The sequence below is a fragment of the Sceloporus occidentalis genome, unplaced genomic scaffold (assembly GCF_023333645.1).
Source record: "Sceloporus occidentalis isolate IW3139 unplaced genomic scaffold, rSceOcc1.0.p SCAF_2, whole genome shotgun sequence".
Classification (NCBI taxonomy): Eukaryota; Metazoa; Chordata; class Lepidosauria; order Squamata; family Phrynosomatidae; genus Sceloporus; species Sceloporus occidentalis.
The window spans coordinates 94565594-94584946 of NW_028316982.1; the positions used below are offsets into that span (position 1 = coordinate 94565594).

A 19353-nucleotide genomic window follows, 5' to 3' on the forward strand; every position below is an offset into this window, starting at 1 on the left:
GATGGTGACGACAGGGAAGGGAAGAGGAGGAGGAGGAGGAGGAGGAGCCAGCTGCCCATCACGATGAGGCGGGCTTGGGGGCGGCAGCAAAATCCCATTGTCCCCAATGGTGGCAATGCCACCATTGAGGACAATGGGAATTGAGCATCTGCGGATTTTGGTATCCACATGGGGATCCGGAATGTATCCCCTGCAAATACTGAAGACCCACTGTACATTCATTTACCATGAAGGCCCTGAAATCCTGAATGGATGTTGATGTCCCCTAGCAGAGCAAGGCTGATAAGTAAAGGGGTCAAGTACAGGCGACTTCGGTATCGTGGCAAATGATACACCAGGGGAAACTTGATTCTTTCCACCCATCCACCTTCAGATACATACAATAGCAATTGCCATGTGTGTCAAAGTGTATGCAATCTAGCATTCTGTTCATAAGCTCTGTATCTTCATACAGTCATATACAGTACAGTACTTTATGCTAAAATAAAATATTCAGTCAATGTAGCTTTATTCTGAGTACAGTGGAACCTCGGGATACGAAATACCCGGGTTACGAATTTTTCGGGACCCGAAAAAATCCAATTGGAAATAATTGTTCCGGGTTACGAACGTTTTTTCGGGTCCCGAAAAAACTTTTGGTGCTTTTTGCCGCGATTTTACACCAAATCGCGGCTTTTCCCCATTAGCGGCTATGGGGATTCGGCTTGCGAAAGCCGTTCGGGTTACGAAAGCGGCCGCGGAACGAATTATTTTCGTAACCCGAGGCTCCACTGTACCTCATAATTATATTTTGTCACATAATTCAAACAGAATTCTAGATCTACAAAGTAGGCTTGGCATTGTAACTTCAATGGTTTTAAACAAATGTTCCTCATTTATGATTTAGGGACAAACTAGGTGGGGAAAAATTCCCAGTAGTTGTTTTGTAATGTCCAGCAACAGAGGAGAAAACATCCTGTGCCGGGCTGCTCCTCCTTTTCACTTCAATAGACGGGAAACAGACTTTGAACGAGCCATCACCAGGGAGCAATCTGCAAAGCTCTCAATCTAGTTCCTACCTCTGCTCTGAGTTGGTCGTATCTAAGACACAGTGTCCTCTGTGGGGAGATAGTAACTGAGGGCCTGAACAGACAGGTCAAAATAAAGCTGTTTCGGATCACTTTGGAGGTAGGCTGTTTAAATGACACACACATCTTAAGTGGCCAGAAGCTGTGCTAAAGCTGTGCTCCAGTCCTTAGGACTGGAGTGTGGTTTGCCACGGCTTACGGCCTTTTAAGACACATGCAACATTTAAACAGCATACCTGCAAAGTGACCCAAAGCAGCTTTATTTTGGCCTGTCTGTTTGGGCCCTAAGCCATTTTTCTTTGTAAAACGATTTGTACAAGGAATGACCCTTTCCTCAGTGAAGAGCCATTCTTTATGCCAACTACTCTATCTATTTTGCACTGTCACTTCCTCCTATCACCATATGTGGAATTTCTGCTCAGCGTTTCAAAATGTGCAGCAAGTAATCTCAGGATCTGAATCAGTAATTATGGATTGTTCCCCTCACTTGCAAATACATTTAAAAATTATGAAGAAGAAACTCATCAGTGAACTTGAATATTTATTAATAGCATAATGAAGTGGCTCTCTTCCCCCAAAAAACATCACACTGTGGAATAGGAAAGGAACACTAAACAGAGGAAGACAAAGCAGTAAACATAGGAAAGAATGGTTGTTTCATAGGTGCCTGGCATAGAGGGAAATGGAAACATTGTTTATTATAAAAAGTCAAGCACTATTTTGAACTATGTGTTCAAAATCATAACGCTTGGCAATTGGTTACACAAATGGTATCTGCTTACTTTGGTGTTCTGCAAATAGCAAATGTGTAAAATTGGAAAGATATAAACATTTCCATATGAATGATATGGATTAGCATGCTGGAGTCAACTAAAAATACATGTGATAAGAGCTTCTTTCTGATGAAGCAAATTCTCTTCAATATTTCACTTGGTATCTTGCTTGATATGGCAGGTAGTAGCAAGCCTGGCATAGTGATTTGAGCATTGGACTAGGACTTTGGAGATCAGAGTTTGAATCCCAGCTCTGCCATGAAACCTACTGGGTGACTTTGGGCAAATCACACTCTCTCGCCTCAGACGATGGCCATGGCAAAACCCCTCTGAACCAATCTTGCCAAGAAACCCCTATAATAGGTCTGCCTTAGGGTTGCCATAAGTCAAAAATGACTTGAAGGCACACAACAACAGCAGGTAAATTAGCACAGATTAATAAAGTACATAGGAGGATGAGGTCATTTTGTTTTATTCATATTGCATTGTTTTTAATATTTTATTTGGATAATTGTTTTATAGCTGTACTGTATTGTTTTCTCTCTCTCAGTCTCAGAGGAAGGCAACCAACCTCCCTCTGAACAAATCTTGCCAAGAAAATCCCATGAAATGTTTGCCTTAGGGTTGCCATAAGTCTGAAATGACTTGAAGGTGCACAACAGCAACAATAGTTTTATATGTGAATTGCTCCATCCTTCCCTGGTGAGTGAGCATGTGTATATTTTAGATTGTACACCTTTGATAGGAGTCAGGAGTGACTGTTTTTGTTGTTGTTGTTTTATTTGTAAACCATGATGTACACTGATAGATGATGAGGATGAAGATGGTAGCATTAATGGAGTATCTAGGCCAATATCCTGTGTCTCAGTATGGATGACCTCCTCCCTCTGGGTGGCAGAAGGCAGGCACAAAGCACTAGTCCTCTTCTACTGTTTCCCAGCCTCTGCTATTTGGTGACACGTTTTGTCCAGTGTGGGAGGTAGAATTATTATGACTTGTTACTGTTGATGGTATTAGCTTCCCTAAATTTATATAAGCCCCTTTTAAAGCTATTCTTAAGATAGTTTCTGTCACCACTTCTTCTGTCAGCCAATTGAATAATTAAACCATGTGTTCTGTAATGTAGCTTTTTCACATTTGGAAAATGCTGTAACATCCCCCTGATCATTTCAGTTGCCCATCCTCTTTTGCATGTTTCGTAGCCTTTGAGATGTGACCGAAACTGTGAACAGTATTCCAAAAGGGAAAAACATACCACAGTCTGTCCTTTAGTGGAACTGGCACAGTTGGTGGAACAGATTCCTCCTCCTCTACAACCCTTTGTGCATCCCTCAAATCTCTTCTTGAGAATTGAGACACCTCCAGATTGGATTTTAGGGACATGGGGGAAGAGCAATAGAAATAGTCCCATTGCATAAACAGAAAATGATGTGACACTTGAAATCTTCCTCTGTGGCTGAAACTTAGTTTTTTATAATAACAATTACAGTTTTGCCAGTTCCATTTTTGACTTGTTTCCTCATGATTTTTAGGATTTTTTGTTTTTTAGAGCTGCCAAATCATGTCTTGAATTATCTGATTCAACATTAAGATGTCCATTCTGGTTAGTTACTATCAGATTGCTTCCTATTAGTGTATATGTATTAGTTATTTATTTACTGTATTTATACCCCACTCTTCAGCCAAAAAGGGCCTCACAGCGGCCTTACAGAAAGTTAATTAGACATTTCCCTGTCCTCAGGCTTACAACCTAAAAAGACATGACACAAAAGGAGAAGGGAATGGCAGTGGAGAAATGGAATGGCAGGGGTGTTATCCCCCCTGCCCCCCCCCCACTTGTTTAATTTGAGATTCTTCTCTCCTCCTGCCCTTTATCTAGTTTTGGCAGCAAATCTGTTTTGGCTTTGGCCACTCTGAATAATTTGGTATCAACCACAACCTTGGGAACTTCAACTCTCAATCCTAATTTAAGTCCATTTAGGAGCAAGTTAAACATTACAGGTGCTAATATGGATTCTAGATGAACCTTGTCTTTATCCATCTTAAATGGATCCCTTAAAAAAATAATGGTATATTATGTGAGGTTGAAGGCTTTCACAGCCAACATCCATAGTTTTTTGTGGGTTTTCCTAACTATGTGGCTGTGTTCTGCAAGAGTTTATTAATTGCTTTTAAGCACACTCATACAGACACTGATCTTAGGGATAAATTGCTTTTTGGGGTGGTGGTGGTGGTGAGAGCACCAGCAGCTTCTCATTTGATTTCCTTATGAACTCTTAGGTGACTACCACATATGCCCAGTAGGGATGCCATAACCCGGCGGCCCCCGTGACAATCACGCTTTTGAGGGGCCCCTCACGGTCACGGCCCGGTTTGGGGCCCCCCCACGCCTTGTTCCCAGTTCGGGGTCCGCTCCTCCGCGCACGGCTGTGCGCCACTCTCCCCACCTGGCGCACTGGCGTAGCCTAGAGAGCAGCTCTTTAAAACATCTGCCACTCAGAGCTATTATATACCGAATGAGCCCACTTGGTATATATACCCTCAGGAAGCCTTACTTTCCAGGTTACAGTGAGAAAAGAAAAAAAGGCCATAAATCATTCATGTTGTCTGGGAGTTTAATTGCCTCATCTTTTAAATGTAAACCGCGTCAGTATTCTTGTAATTCTTTATCACAGTATCGTTTTTGAGGCCCTAAACACCTTTAATTGTAATATGCAAATTTCTCCCGAATCTGACCAATGGGAAAGAAGCAATCAGCTCTCCATTTGGGTTGGTTTTCAATGGCTTGGTGAAGGAAGAGCTTTTGTCTTGCTTGTAAATAGGAAGGGCTTTGGGGTAGCAAAGGCTGCAGAAATAGTTTGACTCCCCCCTTAAACATCCATGGCTCAGTGCTATAGGATTCTGGGAAGTGTAGTTTCTTGTGGCACCAGAGCTCTTTTGACAAAAGGAGCCTGAATAATCCACAGAGGAGGCATTGCCTGGGGGCAGAGCGGTGGAAGAGAGGAGGCTGCTCCGGATGGTCCTGGCACTTCCCTTGGCTCCCTCCCTCCCTCCGCCTCCTCCTCCTCCTCCTCTCGGAGCAGCCCCACAGCCAAGCTCAGTCACACTCCCAGGCTTTTCTCTCCCCCTGCCCCCCTGCACTTTGAGACCCCTTTAACTGCCAAAGCTCAATGCTCTGGAATTCTGGTGTCTGAGGCATTTGGCCTTCTCTGTCAGAGAGCTCTGGTGCCACAATAGACTACAATTCCCAGGATTCCCCAGCACTGAGCAGTCTCAAACTGGACCATTTCCTCAGTGTGGATGCACCTGGGGAGGAATTCTGGGCACTGCAGTTCAACTACATTTGGAGGGTTATGGGACTCCCTGTCAGAGATAGCTCTGGGGCCACAATGTACTACAATTCCCAGCATTCCCCAGCACTAACCCAGGACAGTTAAGTCACTCTGAAACTGGATTATTTCCTCAGTGTGGATGCAGCTTTGGTGAGGAACTCTGGGCGTTTCAGCCCAGCATTGTTTTATTTCAGCAGTGTATTTTGGACCAGAGACAAGGTGACCAGGCATCCTCCTCCTTTTCCAGGACATGCCCTCTTCTGTCAAATTTCAAAATGTCCTCCATTTGGATCATGGCTAAGAAGCATGGATTTATAATTACATGGGTGTTTTTAGCTTTTATTTTTGGCCATGTCCTACATTTTTTTGCTTGGGTGCCCTACATTTTGGGGTGAGGGCATTGGTCACCTTGGTCAGAGAGCTTTCCAGGGGTTTAACTGCCATTCTGCTGTGGTGCTGGAACAGACCACCATTCCCAGAATTCCATAGCATTCAGCTGAGGCAGTTAAAGTGGTCTCAAACCAGATGATTTCTCCAGTGTAGATGCAGCCCAAGCCTTTTGCCTCTCTTATGTCTGAGATTTCAAAGCCCAGCCCTGGCACCACAACAAACTACAAATCCCAGGATTCCATAGGATGGAGTGATGAGAGTGAAAGCAGTGTGCCGCAGCCTAAGTTTGCTTAATGCAGTTCTTAACATGGTGCACCTCTTGCCTACAGAGTCTCCCAGGCCCCAGCGGGGCTTGGGAGAGGCTGTCTCCCAGGCCCAGCGAGGCCTTGGAGAAGGTTTAAAAATGTAGGACCTTTTTTTTGGTTAATTTCCTGGCCAGGAAATTTTAAAAAAATGTCCTACATTTTAAGCTTTGTCCTACATTTTTTCCCAGTTTTGAGATCCCCCGGGATGGCAACCCTAATACCCAGTGACTATTAATTTTTAACTAGTCAGTTTTTTGTTACTGTTTGTATTAGTTGTTCAGATGTTCATCTTGAAAAAGTGAGTTCAGGCATTGATACTTACCTTATATCTTCTTGTAGTGAACACATGGAAAGATGAACATAATTTATTAAGGTTTTCACTCCTCCAAACTTCTTTTAGCACAGTGCTAACTTTCATGTCACTTAATAGGGAAATCTCTTTTTTATTGTTAATCTTAGTGAAACATAATCCAGATTCTTTTACTTCTTCTTTTTTTATCTCATATTGTCCAGTTTGGGGGTTTTTTTTGTCAAAGAAGTGCAAACAGACAATAAGAGATGCCAATGAAAGGAAAGGAATGCAAGGTATGTATTGCTGAAACAACAAGACCAACAATAAAATATTGTCCTTCATGGTCCTTGTACTGAGTTCCAAGTTCTGAGGCTAGCCCTGTTTTAAAGTTTTCAGGGCTAGGAAATTATTTGGACGGGATTCCCCCTGCCTCATCTGTACAGTGCTTTCTTATGAGGCTGTTGCTTCTGCTTTCTGCTGAAGTTAGCACTTTTGCTTTTCATAGCTTCTTGATTCTGCTTTGTTAACTATCTTCTTAGTTGAGCTTCCATTATTGAGGTTTTGAATAACTTCTGGAAAGATTTGCCTTTGGACTTTACCTTTCAGTGTCCTTTTTATTAGTCTTCATTTTACCTATTCTTGTGTTTTGGAAATTCCAAAATAATCTGTAACATCTATTTTCTGTTATTAGCAGAGTGTAATTAACAGAGTTTTTTAAAAAGTGGTTTTCTGGACTCCAAATCGAGAGTAGTTACTCAGACTTCCTTCCCCCTTTTCCCCACAATCATCTGCATGTGTCAGTTTGTCATTTCCGTATTAACTTGACAACAGTTTCTGTTTACCATAGTTGAATCAATTATTCATTTGTTCCCCCTCCTCTTGGAATAAAAACTTATTTCTAGGGAGTCCCCCCCCCCCCCCATGAAGAATTAATTCAGATACAAGCAAATGTTTGTCCTCTTTGTAAAAAATAAATAAATTACATTTTAAGCTTGAATACTGAGCTTATTTGAACCAGATGATGTTTTTCTGTGTGGCAACACAACATCATTCAGATTCCTAGATGCTAATATTGTAGGCGAAAGGCCTGTTGCAGGACACCCAGATTATTAGTATTGTGAGATTAGGTTGCCAAAACAGTCAGTCCCTCTCAATCATGATGTTTATTGTAATTTTGTATGAGTATTGCTCTGTTTGTAGCCTTGTGTTTCTGCTGGACTGTGTATGAAAGAAGTCTATTACATTTATTGGCTTTTATGGCTGATATTTGGATGGCTTTTGGGAATCTAACACAGAAATCAAATAACTGATGTATTTTACTGATGTACATATAAAAATGTTAAATTAGTAATGCAGTGGTCTGTTGACTGGGGTACTGACCAATATTTTAAAGAGTTTTATTTCAGTAAAAGGGAGGATTTAATTCAGCTTACAGTCCTTTATGCAACAGAATGAAAGTGCTTTCCCTTTTGAATTCTCATTTGTAGAGGATAGCAGGTTAATGTGGGCTCAGTGCTTGCATTATGCAGCAGAAATGATGCATGATTAGATAAAAACAATGCATTAATTGTAACAGTGTAAGCTATGAAAAGTTCACTTTGTACTGTTCTGGACAAAAAGGATGTCAGTTGAAAAAATGAGAGAAAAGAAGTTTACAAAGTCATGTTCTCTTGGGTTTTTTTGTACAGCAAATTCTGAAATGTGTGTGTGTGTGTTTTAAAAAAAAGCTGCAGCACAATAGCTCCAGAGCTTCTGTGGGTACAGTCTCTTAGCCATAGCTAAACCATTACTAAAACATCGAGGCATCTCTTTCTTTCTTTCTTTCTTTTTTTTTTTTTTTGTAGAGTGAAGAAATTTTCTGTGACTCAGTGGCAGTGGCAGACCATATGGTGCAGTACTAGAATAACTAGGCAGCCTTAGGTTTAATTTTGGGCTTCTCCAGTTCAAAGAATGTCAAAGATTTCTGACTGAGGCCTAGGACTGAATCCAGTGGTGTTTGCCCCCCAGTAGATTAGATGCTTCATGTGGAACAAATCCCCCGCCCCATTCAGCCTCCCTGCATCCACTACATTGCTCTGGAAAACTGGAGGATATATGAGGGGGCAAAGAAGGGAGGAGATGTGGGGAGGTGTCCATTGCACAAGCACAAGTCAACTCACATGCCACTAGATGGGGACCCCTACTGTTGAAGTAGACAGTACTGGGTTGCATGAGCTAAAGGTAACGGACAGAGAAGTATATCACATGGTGGTTTATGCAGCTCAGATCCAGGGTGACTCCTGGTTGAGCTATGCGAATTCACGTCCTAACTTGAATGTTTTATCATACCTGGTTGCCCTTCCAAATCAAGGGGGAATTGAATCCAAGGCAAGTCACGTGATGCGGATTCACGCAAAGCAGAGTGAATGCAAATTGTATTACCACACTGGTGCATACCATGTGGATTCAACGATTCAAATTGGGACCCTTGCGCATGCTAAGTGAAGGTCTGGATGCTATCCTCCTTCTCTGCCCCCTCCTTAGCTGTCATCCTTCATCGGGCTGAAGGAGCAGTCAGGGGATGATGGGATGGGTCACTGGAGCCAGGATCGGGCTCAAGGAACAGTCAGGGGAGTGATGGGATAGGTCGCAGGGGGTCACTGGAGCCAGGATCGGACTGAAGGAGCAGGCAGGGGATGATGGGATAGGTCGCAGGGTGGCAGAGAGGACGAAATGGGGATGCAGGAGCAGGCAGGGGATGATGGGATGGGTGGCAGGGTGGCAGAGAGGACGAGATGGCATGAAGGAGGAGGAGGGGCATGAAGGAGCAGGATGCAGGGGGCCAAGGGGAGCGACATTGGAGTGATCTTCCACACCAGACCAATTTGGAGTGAAATTGAAGTGAGCTTGAATGCGAATTCTGTGAATTCACTTTTTTTTCCAATTTCACCAAAATGAGGGGTCATTTTGGAATCACTGCGGAAGCGCCACAGAAGGAGTGCCCATAGAAAGGAATTGCATCTGATAACACGTTCACATTATGACATGAATCCGCATTGTTGGACCTGTACTCACATCGGATCTGAGCCGCAAAACCCCCCAAAAACCTCAGTGTGATATACTCCAGAATGAAATTTGGCAACATACTTGAATAAAAGATTATGAATGAGAAAGAAAGCTTTGTTCCTTGTGAGATCTATGGACAGAGGGCATGATATAAAAATTTTAATATTTTTAATAATAAAAACAAAACATCAACTTCCTAAACGTGTAGTGCTTAATATTGTGTTTATCAGAAATTAATAGTTCTTGGGATTGGTTAATAGGGCTGTGGAGATCTAACATAATAAAATAATGATTTGCATTGTACAGTGCTCAATAGATGCTGCTTTATTTTAGAGAACATTATAAACCAAATTTTGGACAGTGGACAAGTGAGACATCCTCCTTCTCACTTCCTAACCTCTCTAAAATAGCCTTAACAAAAATATTGTTTTAAATTTGAGAGCAACTTTTACTGACAGATAAAAGGAGCGGCCATAAGATGTCATGTGGCCCGAAAGGTAGCTAATGTATACATGGAGAGGTTTGAAAGTGAGATTACCTGTTGTGATAATGGGTTTACAGAACAAGTGATACTTCGGGCTACATGTAACACGGAATATAACAATTCAGAAATCCACTTTTTGGATCTAAAAGTACAAAAAAACAGCAACAACAAACCAAACAACAGGTGGTCACCTCACCACCTCCCTATGTAGAAAACTCACAGTTGCCAATACTTATTTAAGATTTGATAGCCTGGTCTCACCATTTCAATTGTAGTCTTAACTTTCAGTTGTAATTATCAACAGTATACATGGTTTCATCCAAAAACAGAAAGCATCAACATATATCAGATTGTCATGAACCATAGAATCATAGAATCATAGAGTTGGAAGAGACTGCAAGGGCCATCAGTCCAACCTCCTGCCATGCAGGAAATCTCAATTAAAGCATCCCCAACAGATGACCATCCAGTCTCTGCTTAAAGACCTCCAAAGAAGGAGACTCCACTACACTCCAAGGGAGTTTGTTTCACTGTCAAACAGTCCTTACTGTCAGGAAGTTCTTCCTAATGTTGAGGTGGAATCTCTTTTCCTGTAGCTTGCATCCATTGCTCCAGGTCCTAGTCTCTGGAGCAGCAGAAAACAAGCCAGCTCCCTCCTCAATATGACATCCCTTCAAGTATTTAAACAGGGCTATCATATCACCTCTTAACCTTCTTTTCTCCGGGCTAAACATCCCCAGCTCCCTAAGTCATTCCTCATAGGACATGGTTTCCAGACCTTTCATCATTTGGGTCGCTCTCCTTTGGACATGCTCCAGTTTCTCAACATCCTTTTAAAATCGTGGTGCCCAGAACTGGACACAATATTCCAGGTGTGGCCTGACCAGAACAGGATAGAGTGGGACTATTACTTCCCTTCATCTAGACACTATACTTTTATTGATGCAGCCTAAAATAGCATAGGCCTTGTTAGCTGCCACATCGCACCGTTGACTCATGTTCAGTTTGTGGTCCACTTGGACTCCCGGATCCCTTTCACACGTAGTCTCATTCAGCCAGGTGTCACCCATCCTATATCTGAAAAGCCCCAGGTTTCATTAAAAAAAACAACAACCCAGAAACATTAGAGACATTTCAGTGAGTTGCTATTTCAGGGAATAAAAACAAATATAGCGACACAATGATGGGTTCAATCAAACCATCAGAACACCACCTCTGTAGCCATTATGTCTATTGTAGGTATACGTACTTCCAAGATAACTGAAGGGCGAAACAGACCACTCCAAAGGAGTGACTTGAAGCCGCCCCTGAGTGAGCCATATTGGGGCTGTGGCAACTGCACGCTGCAGCCCCAATCCAGCTTTTTGCTTTTCCCTCCCTGCTGCAGCTTTACAGCATTCCTGCGACGTTCCTCCGGCATGTGGTGTGTAAATGCACTGCCAGAGTGCTGTGAAGTCAGCCCACTTGTGAGCAGCCTGGCGGCTTCTGGTGACATTGAGGCATGCGTTGTGCATAAGCTACTGGGAAGCCAGCATTTTGAGCTGATCTGTTTCGGCTCTGAATTCACAGACCACACTAACGAACTTTAGACTACTTGCAATAGCAGATTTGTTATCTATGCCATACAGTGCAAGTGTCTATAAAGATTTATGTAGGCAAGACAACAAAACAACAGCACCAATTAGTAATTGCTCAGGATTCCGGGAAGCTAGGTATGTGCAACAAAATTGTTTGCCTGTGACTCAGTCTGGAAGAGATGTAATATTCCTTAATGTTGCATAGAAAGGTTAGTGTTTCCCTTTTTGCCTGAGTCACTCACCAGATCCACCAGGATGACATAGAAAATCCTTCCTGGTTTCTAACATAGTGATCAATTATATTCTGACACCAAAAATAACTTTACCTACAACATCCAGTGTCATTTACTGGTGCACACTGTGTGTGTGTGTGTGTGTGTGTGTGTGTGTGTGAAATATTTCTTGCAGCTCTTCAGGATGGAGAGCTATTAGTTTGTTTTAAAACTTATCAACAGACTTTCTAAACCACAGTGAGAAATAACAGTAAAATAATGATTATAAAACAATTTTCAGTGTTTTTTACAAACACTGGCACAAGTCTCAGGCCACTGAGTCTGTGTCATATGCAGCATAAGTAAAAACTGTTTCTGGTTAAAAAGTAACTAAATCGGGTACTTCAGAGCAGATTGGGAGCAAGGAAATTTGTTGGTTGTAAGGAACATAACTGCTTCAGTTTCCTAGAAACCTAATTAATATGGTTTCTGTGCAAAGACCATGAAAGAAATAATAACTTGAGGACATTATAGCTGTATATTGCTTAAATTTAAGACCATCAACTTTATTTCTACATAGTCATGATGCCTCTAAAATACATACACATTCAAATGTGTTGTTGTTGTTATTGCTGTTTTTTGAACTATTCATACATGTTGGCATTTGAAGGAGTGAATAAATATGAATGTATTGGCTGAAAGAGTTGTTTAATGTTTTTATTCCCTTTGCACTCCATTGCTATGACCATGTTCAAGAGCTGGGAAGTGAATATTTGAATGCATTTGTGTTTTTCTTTCACTTGTAATTTGAGAACTTTGTAAAGGTTTTTATGTTGTAAGATGAAACTGTAGTTGGTTTGAATTGCGGAAATGAGAAATTGAAGACTTTCTCTTTTTTGTAGAAACATAAGTTTGAAGCTAAGATGAATCTGTTGAAGAAAACTACCTTATAATGGTAAGTGTCTTTCTATTCCTTCTTGTCTTTTGTTTTACTTACAAAAGAGAATATGATTATCTCAAAAGTTATACAGTGGGCCCTCCACATTTGCTGGGGTTAGGGGTACAGGATCCCCATGAAAGTTGGAAAATCGCAAATGAAAAGACATAATGTTTTTTAACCCGGGAGGACACTTCTCTAGGAATCTCTAAATCCACCAGCATAACTCTATGGTCAGCATCTGCTGGACACTGACCATAGAATTGAACTGCAGGACCTATAAATGCCTAGAGAAGTGTTCTCTCTATCAATCTTTAGGTTTTCCAGTGTGACTTTTGATACAAGTTCACCATAGAGTTGCACTGAGGACCTAGAGATTCTTAGAGAGAACATAATAATCAAATTCATGAATCCACCAAAGTCAAATTTGAAGGGCTGACTGTATTTATGGGAACAACTTCCTTATACCAACAGCCTAAACTAACATTATTGCTTTTGTATCCTTTCAAATCATTTCCAGTTCATGACGATCCTAAGGCGACTTTATCACAGGGTTTTCTCGGCATGATTTGTTCAAAGGAAATTTGCCTTTGCTTTCCTCTGAGACTTGAGAGAGTGTGACTTGGCCAAGGTTATTCAGGTTTCATGCTCAAGGCCATGTGTTTTCATGGCCAAACGGTCTAAAGAGTCATAGTCCAGTGCTCAAACTACTACACTACACTGGCTTTCCTAAACTATAATAGTAAAGGAGAATGTTTGCACGTATGTACCAGTCATAAATCACCAGACATTGTGCTTAAACACCTCAAAATCTGAGTGGGTTTCATTGTCCAAGTTGTTGTGCAGAGACTTCTAAGCAGGAGATTTGTTAGAATGGAAAGAATTAATTAATCACGAAACCATGATAGATGACTGAGAATTTGACAGTATTTTTGGCTGGCTGCCAAAGTGCAGAAGCCAATTTCAGGTTGAAATTCAAATCCTAGAAGCAAAACAATGTCAGAATTTACTGTAAAGTGTCTGTTTAAGGACTTAGACACTGCTGATAAGATTCCTGAGGCTAAAAAAGAGTGAGGCAACAGCCCCACAGATTCTTTTTGGGGTAGGTATTAGGTATGCACCCATACAGAATTGAGTATCTTTCAGCTAGTTAGTAGTGAGAGAAAAGTTGCTTTGAAGTCACATAATTTCAGATTCTTTTAATCTGTTGTACTTTCTACTGTATATTAAGGAGCCCCGATGGCGCAGTGGTTAAATGATGGTACCACAGCCACTCACAGCCACAAAGAGCAGAGCAGTGAAAGACAGGGGGTCTTGGAGATGTCTCATCCACAGGATCACCATGAAATGAGGTTGAATCAAGGGCAGTTAACAACAACAGCAGGAACATATTCACTATGAGAACAGATTGAGCCCTAGCCCCTTTGATGTCTCAACAAACATCTCCCTATTTTTTCACATATAATCAAATAGCTGCAATTTAATTCTAAGGTAGGGATGTCATATTCCAGCCTCTCAAATCTGGGCGTCTAATTTGCATATGATGCACATTATTATAATTATGCACATTATTAATGTGCGTTCTGATTATACAAATTCAATACATTAATCAGTGCATTTTCCTACCATTATGTTTCAACCTCAGCACTAGTACCAAGCTAAGAGCTCTTTTTCCTTTCTCCCTACCAACTGATGTGAAAAGAGGGAGACTTCCAAGCAGCCCCAGAGAGCAAAAGGACTCCCTTTACTTTCTCAAGACTGCTTGGGAAGTGAAGTTCCACTGTGTTGCCTAGCCCTAGGCTCAAACGTCTGAAACAGTCACCACAGAATACAACATCTCTGCATTCTTTCCCTGTCTTCTGTGCCTATTGGGCGAAGCAGGGAGGGAATGGGAGAATAAGATGACAATGCTACCCCAATACCAAACTGTTTCCTCTTTGAAATTGGAAGTGGCAAAGTAAGACTTGCACCCTGAATTGAGGATACTGTGTAGGATAGTGAAAATAATTTGTAGTCTTTTTGTTTAAGACAATTTACATAATTTTATAGGAATGATGAGGACTAGTGAGAATGGAAACCTCCGTTTTCTAAGCCTCAACTTGGTTTGAAAACCAATCAGAATTCTTTTGGATTATTTGATAAGAACCTGGATGATTTCTGCTGTGAGCAGAGGATTCTTCATCTTTAGGATCTATGACAATCTAATACAATCAACACTTGACAAATTTGTCAAAATACAGACATTTAGAGCCTCTGTGAAGGCCTGTTTTTTGTTTGATGGCAGTATAGAAAATGTATTTGAAAGTGTATAGTGCTTCATCATAAAATACTGTGTAAGATCCAAGCATAATTTGTCTGCTACTATGGCAATGGGTTTGACATGGAAATTATTGACTTGAAACCATTTTTTAAATGATGAAGTGACTCATCCGGAGAGAAGAATGGAAATAGTTTCTGATGAGTTCTGATTCAAATGATTTGTTGCTCTTACAATGCAGCTTTGTTGTTTTGTTTGGAGCTGTTACCACAGCATAGCATCCTGGAAACACCTTTTTGGCTTAAACAAGTCAAAGTGGAGATTCTTTTAGGAAGGAAGCTGTGTGTAGTCCAAGGCTTTTGTGATAATACTAACAGCAGTAGGTGGGTGTGGTGGATTGAGTTTCTAGCCCTTAAAGCTGTAGATTCATTAAGGTCCAGATACATTTATAGCATTAGAATGATTGCAGAATAAGAAAGGAAACACAACATTTCATGATGCTGTGTGTACACTTTATCAAGTTTTCTGCAGTTCTGTTGTGAAGACACTTGTATATTCCATTCTTGATATTAAGCCTGATTAATATAAGCATAATTTCATACCATAATTTCAGGCTGTGTAGCCTAGTTTAAGAAATTGTTCCAAGATTCATAAAACATGATTCTGAACCTGTGAATTAGTAACATTGAAATCCTGGTTTGTTTTAAGCAGAGACAGGAACATTAATTAAGAATATCTGGGTGCATCTACACTGTAGAAATAAAGCAGTTTGACACTACTTTAACTCCATCCTACAGAATCCTCAAATTTGTAGTTTCCTGAGGCACGACACTCTTTGACATAGAAGGTTAAAGACCTTAGAAAACAACAAATCCCAGGATTCCATAGGGTGGAGCTACAGCATTTAATGTGTGGCCAAACTGCATTATTTTTTAAATGTACCCTGTGTTATGTTTACACTAAAAGCTAAAAAATATTGAAAAGGGCATGTTTGTTGGCGCTCTGTATCTTATTCTTTATCTATGGATTCAACCATCCACGGATTGAAAATATTAAAAAATCCAAAAAGCAAACTTTATTTTTTGCCATTTTATATATGGGACATCATTTTACTAAGTCGTTGTATTTAATGGGACTTGAGCATCCATGGATTTTGTTATCTACGGAGGTCCTGGAATTAAACCCAAGTGAATACCAAGAACTCACTGTATTTGCATATAAAAAGGGAGTGTGTTTATTGTACTTAATTATATCTTTGCATTTGTTGTTGCTCTAGAAATTAATGTGAAAAAACCCTGTGTGTTCAGGCCTCCCTTGTCCTGTTTTGTGTTTGGGAGAAAATGAAATAACTGCACAAATTTTTGAAAACCCCATATCTCATCCACTCCCTGAGGTCAACAAGAAATACTGTACTCTTGTACAGAAGGGCTAAAGGAAACATACAAAATTATTTAAAGTTTTTATCCAAAACACAGTTTTTACATTTCACCCCCAACAGCATTAACCAAGAGGAAGAATTCCCAGAAATATTTTTCAGAAAGTGATTGTCCAACAATTGACTCCTTTTCTGAAAGCTAAATCTTTGGAGATTATCGCACTGCGTTCTGAGAACGTTCCTATCATCACGTGATGAGAACGTTCCTGGAACACATATTACTGCATTAGTAAACTAGAACGTGATCAGAACGTGATCAGAACTGCATTTTACCGCACAGCGATTCCTGAAACCGTTCCGAGAACATATTCCACCAAGGCCGCCTCCGTCTCCTGATTGGCTGAAAGAATGACAGGCAGGGAGGCAGGGAAGCAGGCAGGCGAGCGACTGCAGTGAGGGAAGGGGTGTGTGTGTGAGAGAGAGGGGGGAAAGGAGGAGAGAGGGAAGGGAGGGAAGAAGGAGGGATCGGGAGGAAGGCAGGGAGAAAGAGAAATGGGGAGAGATGAGCCTTGCAAGTTACATCCCAAACCTCCTTTGCAAGGCTGGGAAGAAGGAGGAGCTCCATGCAGGTCTCTTCAAGCCGAAGAAAAGCAAGTTGCCAGGGAGGGGACTGGGCCAAGGGCAGAGCCCCGGCAGCCATAGCAGCTCTTTAAACCGGTTAGAAAAGAAGAGTCCTCTGCTGTCATCCCAATTCCCCATTTTGGCTGCTTGTCAGCCTTTTGCCTCCTGTGTGTGTGCGCATGTAATGTGTGCCTTCATAGAATCATAGAATCATAGAGTTGGAAGAGACCACAAGGGCCATCCAGTCCAACCCCATTCTGCCATGCAGGAAATCACAATCAAAGCATCCCCAACAGATGGCCATCCAGCCTCTGCTTAAAGACCTCCAAGGAAGGAGACTCCACTACACTCTGAGGAAAGAGTGTGTTCCACTGTCGAACAGCCCTTACTCTCAGGAAGTTCCTCCTAATATTGAAGTGGGATCTCTTTTCCTGGAGCTTGCATCCATTGCTCCAGGTCCTAGTCTCTGGAGCAGCAGAAAACAAGCTTGCTCCCTCATCAATGTGACATCCCTTCAAATATTTAAACAGGGCTATCATATCACCTCTTAATCTTCTCTTCTCCAGGCTAAACATCCCCAGCTCCTTAAGTCGTTCCTTGTAGGGCATGGTTTCCAGACCTTTCACCATTTTAGTCGCCCTCCTTTGGACACGCTCCTTTTTGAATTGTGGTGCCCAGAACTGGACACAATATTCCAGGTGGGGCCTGTGAGCTTCCCTCCCCGCTTTAATTCTTGTCTGGCTCTTTGCTATGGAATTCTGGGAGTTGTTTGCTTGCTTTTGTGTGTTGCTCCAAACAGAGGAGCTTTTGTGGGTTCCTTCCTGGAGGGAAGGAGGAGAAGGTCCTGGGCATCCCTGCCATCCTTGCCTCCTGCAGGCTGCCAGCACAGGAGCCCCGCTGGACATGACACTAGAGGCCCCCGCAGAAGCAGCCAGACCTTCTCCCTCTTGCTCTCTGCTCTGGCCCCCCTGTTTCCCTCTCTCTTTCTCTCTCTTTCCCTTCTTTCCTCTTCTCTCACTTGTCCCAACTTTCCTCCCTTCCCTCCCTCCTTCTTTCCCCCCTCACACACACACACACACACACCTTCCCTCACTGCAGTCGCTCGCCTGCCTGCCTCCCTCCCTGCCTGTCATTCTTTCAGCCAATCAGGAGACGGAGGAATGAGAGAACGGATTTGAGAACAGATAAGAATATCGCACACACTTCTGTTGGAACGTTCTCATCACGTTTCAGCTCTCTGGGAACACATTCATATCTGTATCCTCCTGGAACACATTTGGAACACATTTAAACGTTCTGAGAACCCGATTGGAACACATACGTGCGGTATACTGAAATGCGTTCCGTTCTCATCACGTGATGAGAACGTTCTCAGAACGCAGTGCGATAATCTCCTTTGATTCAGTCTGAATCCAGATCTGTAGTAAAAAAAATCCCCGAAGTTTTCAAACATGTTATTAGTCAGTCTGTTTATCAGTCATGGCATTGCCACTAGTACTGAAGAGATACTTAAATGGAACACTGAATGGCATGCCTATGTTCTGTTTAAAAAGGTACGGAGGGGGTCTGGTGAAGCTCAGGCATTCAGATATCTGGAGATCTTCTTAACAGTCTGCCTTTCCTACCAAGATTCAACATTGAAACAGGTTTGGAAAAAGCTCTCTGCTGCTGGTAGGAGTTTTCTGTCTAAAGGCCCTTCTCTACAGCTTTCTTCTATATTGCAGGTAGTTTTAATTTAGCCATGATTAAGGTTTATAACATTTACCTAGGAAGAAGGGGCTGGGGGGGGGGGAGATATATGGTAGGAAGAAGAGAAGGTAAAGTATTGCCTACTGGTTTGTTAGAGCCTAGTGATGACAGCTTTAAATGTGAAGAGTTTCAGAGAAAGGGTTAGCTAATAAGAAGACTATTACTTATTTGTTAGTTACATTTATATCTTATCTTTCCTTCTTTGAGATCAAGGCAGCATAGCTTTCTTCCCTCCACCTTTATCCTTAAAACAACCTTGCAACATATGTCAGGCTAAAAGGAAGTGACTAGTAAAAGGTTATCCAGTAATCTTCACAGTTCCAGGTAGGCTACCACCTAAATTTCTCAAGTCCCTGTTATTTACCCTAACCTGTATGCCTCACAGGCCCTCAAGAATGTGATGCTGAGAACATTTAGACTTCTTGAACAAAATAGGAATGTAACCATTATTTAGTACATTCATATCTGACAGTTCGCAGGGAGTCTGGTTTGGTATATGGTCTTCACAAAATATTGTGGGGTGGAATGGAAAAAGGAATATGCCCTTGACCATTCCATTAATGTTGTAGCTGAACAAAGATATGAACCTGGATTTTTTATGCCCAAATCTAGGATTCTGCACCACGCTTGCACTGGAATATGCGTCTGTTGTTTTTCAGTTGCAGCAGCATCTGTTTCTGGTCTTGGAAGCTGGACAAATTCTTCTAGCATAGCTGCATTCTTCTTGAAATGTACAAGGTTTGTCTTGTTACATTCTGGGGTCCTGTATCACAGAAGATCAAAGAATATACTTGTTTGGCTTAGAAACAGGAACAATATGAACAAGCAAGGAGTGTTAATATCAACAACAGATTTATCTTTTTCTTTTCTTTTTGTTTTGGACCTTGTGACATTCTGTTATAAGCTACATATGCAAATAAAATATTAATCTAACTGA

The 19353-nt window shown here is 41.6% G+C and overlaps 1 protein-coding gene across 3 annotated transcripts in view; it reads left to right on the plus strand.

The window, feature by feature from the left end:
• SGMS1 (sphingomyelin synthase 1) overlaps positions 1 to 19353 on the plus strand; it is a 99895-nt gene that overhangs the window by 39843 nt on the left and 40699 nt on the right. For 2 of the 3 annotated variants that reach the window (XM_089510360.1, XM_089510357.1), the window contains exon 2: positions 12380 to 12432. The gene's annotated coding sequence lies outside the window, so the exon portion shown is untranslated. Of the gene's footprint in view, positions 1 to 2409; positions 2543 to 12379; positions 12433 to 19353 lie in introns of those variants that run through there. The other variant, XM_089510358.1, reaches the window with a different exon arrangement.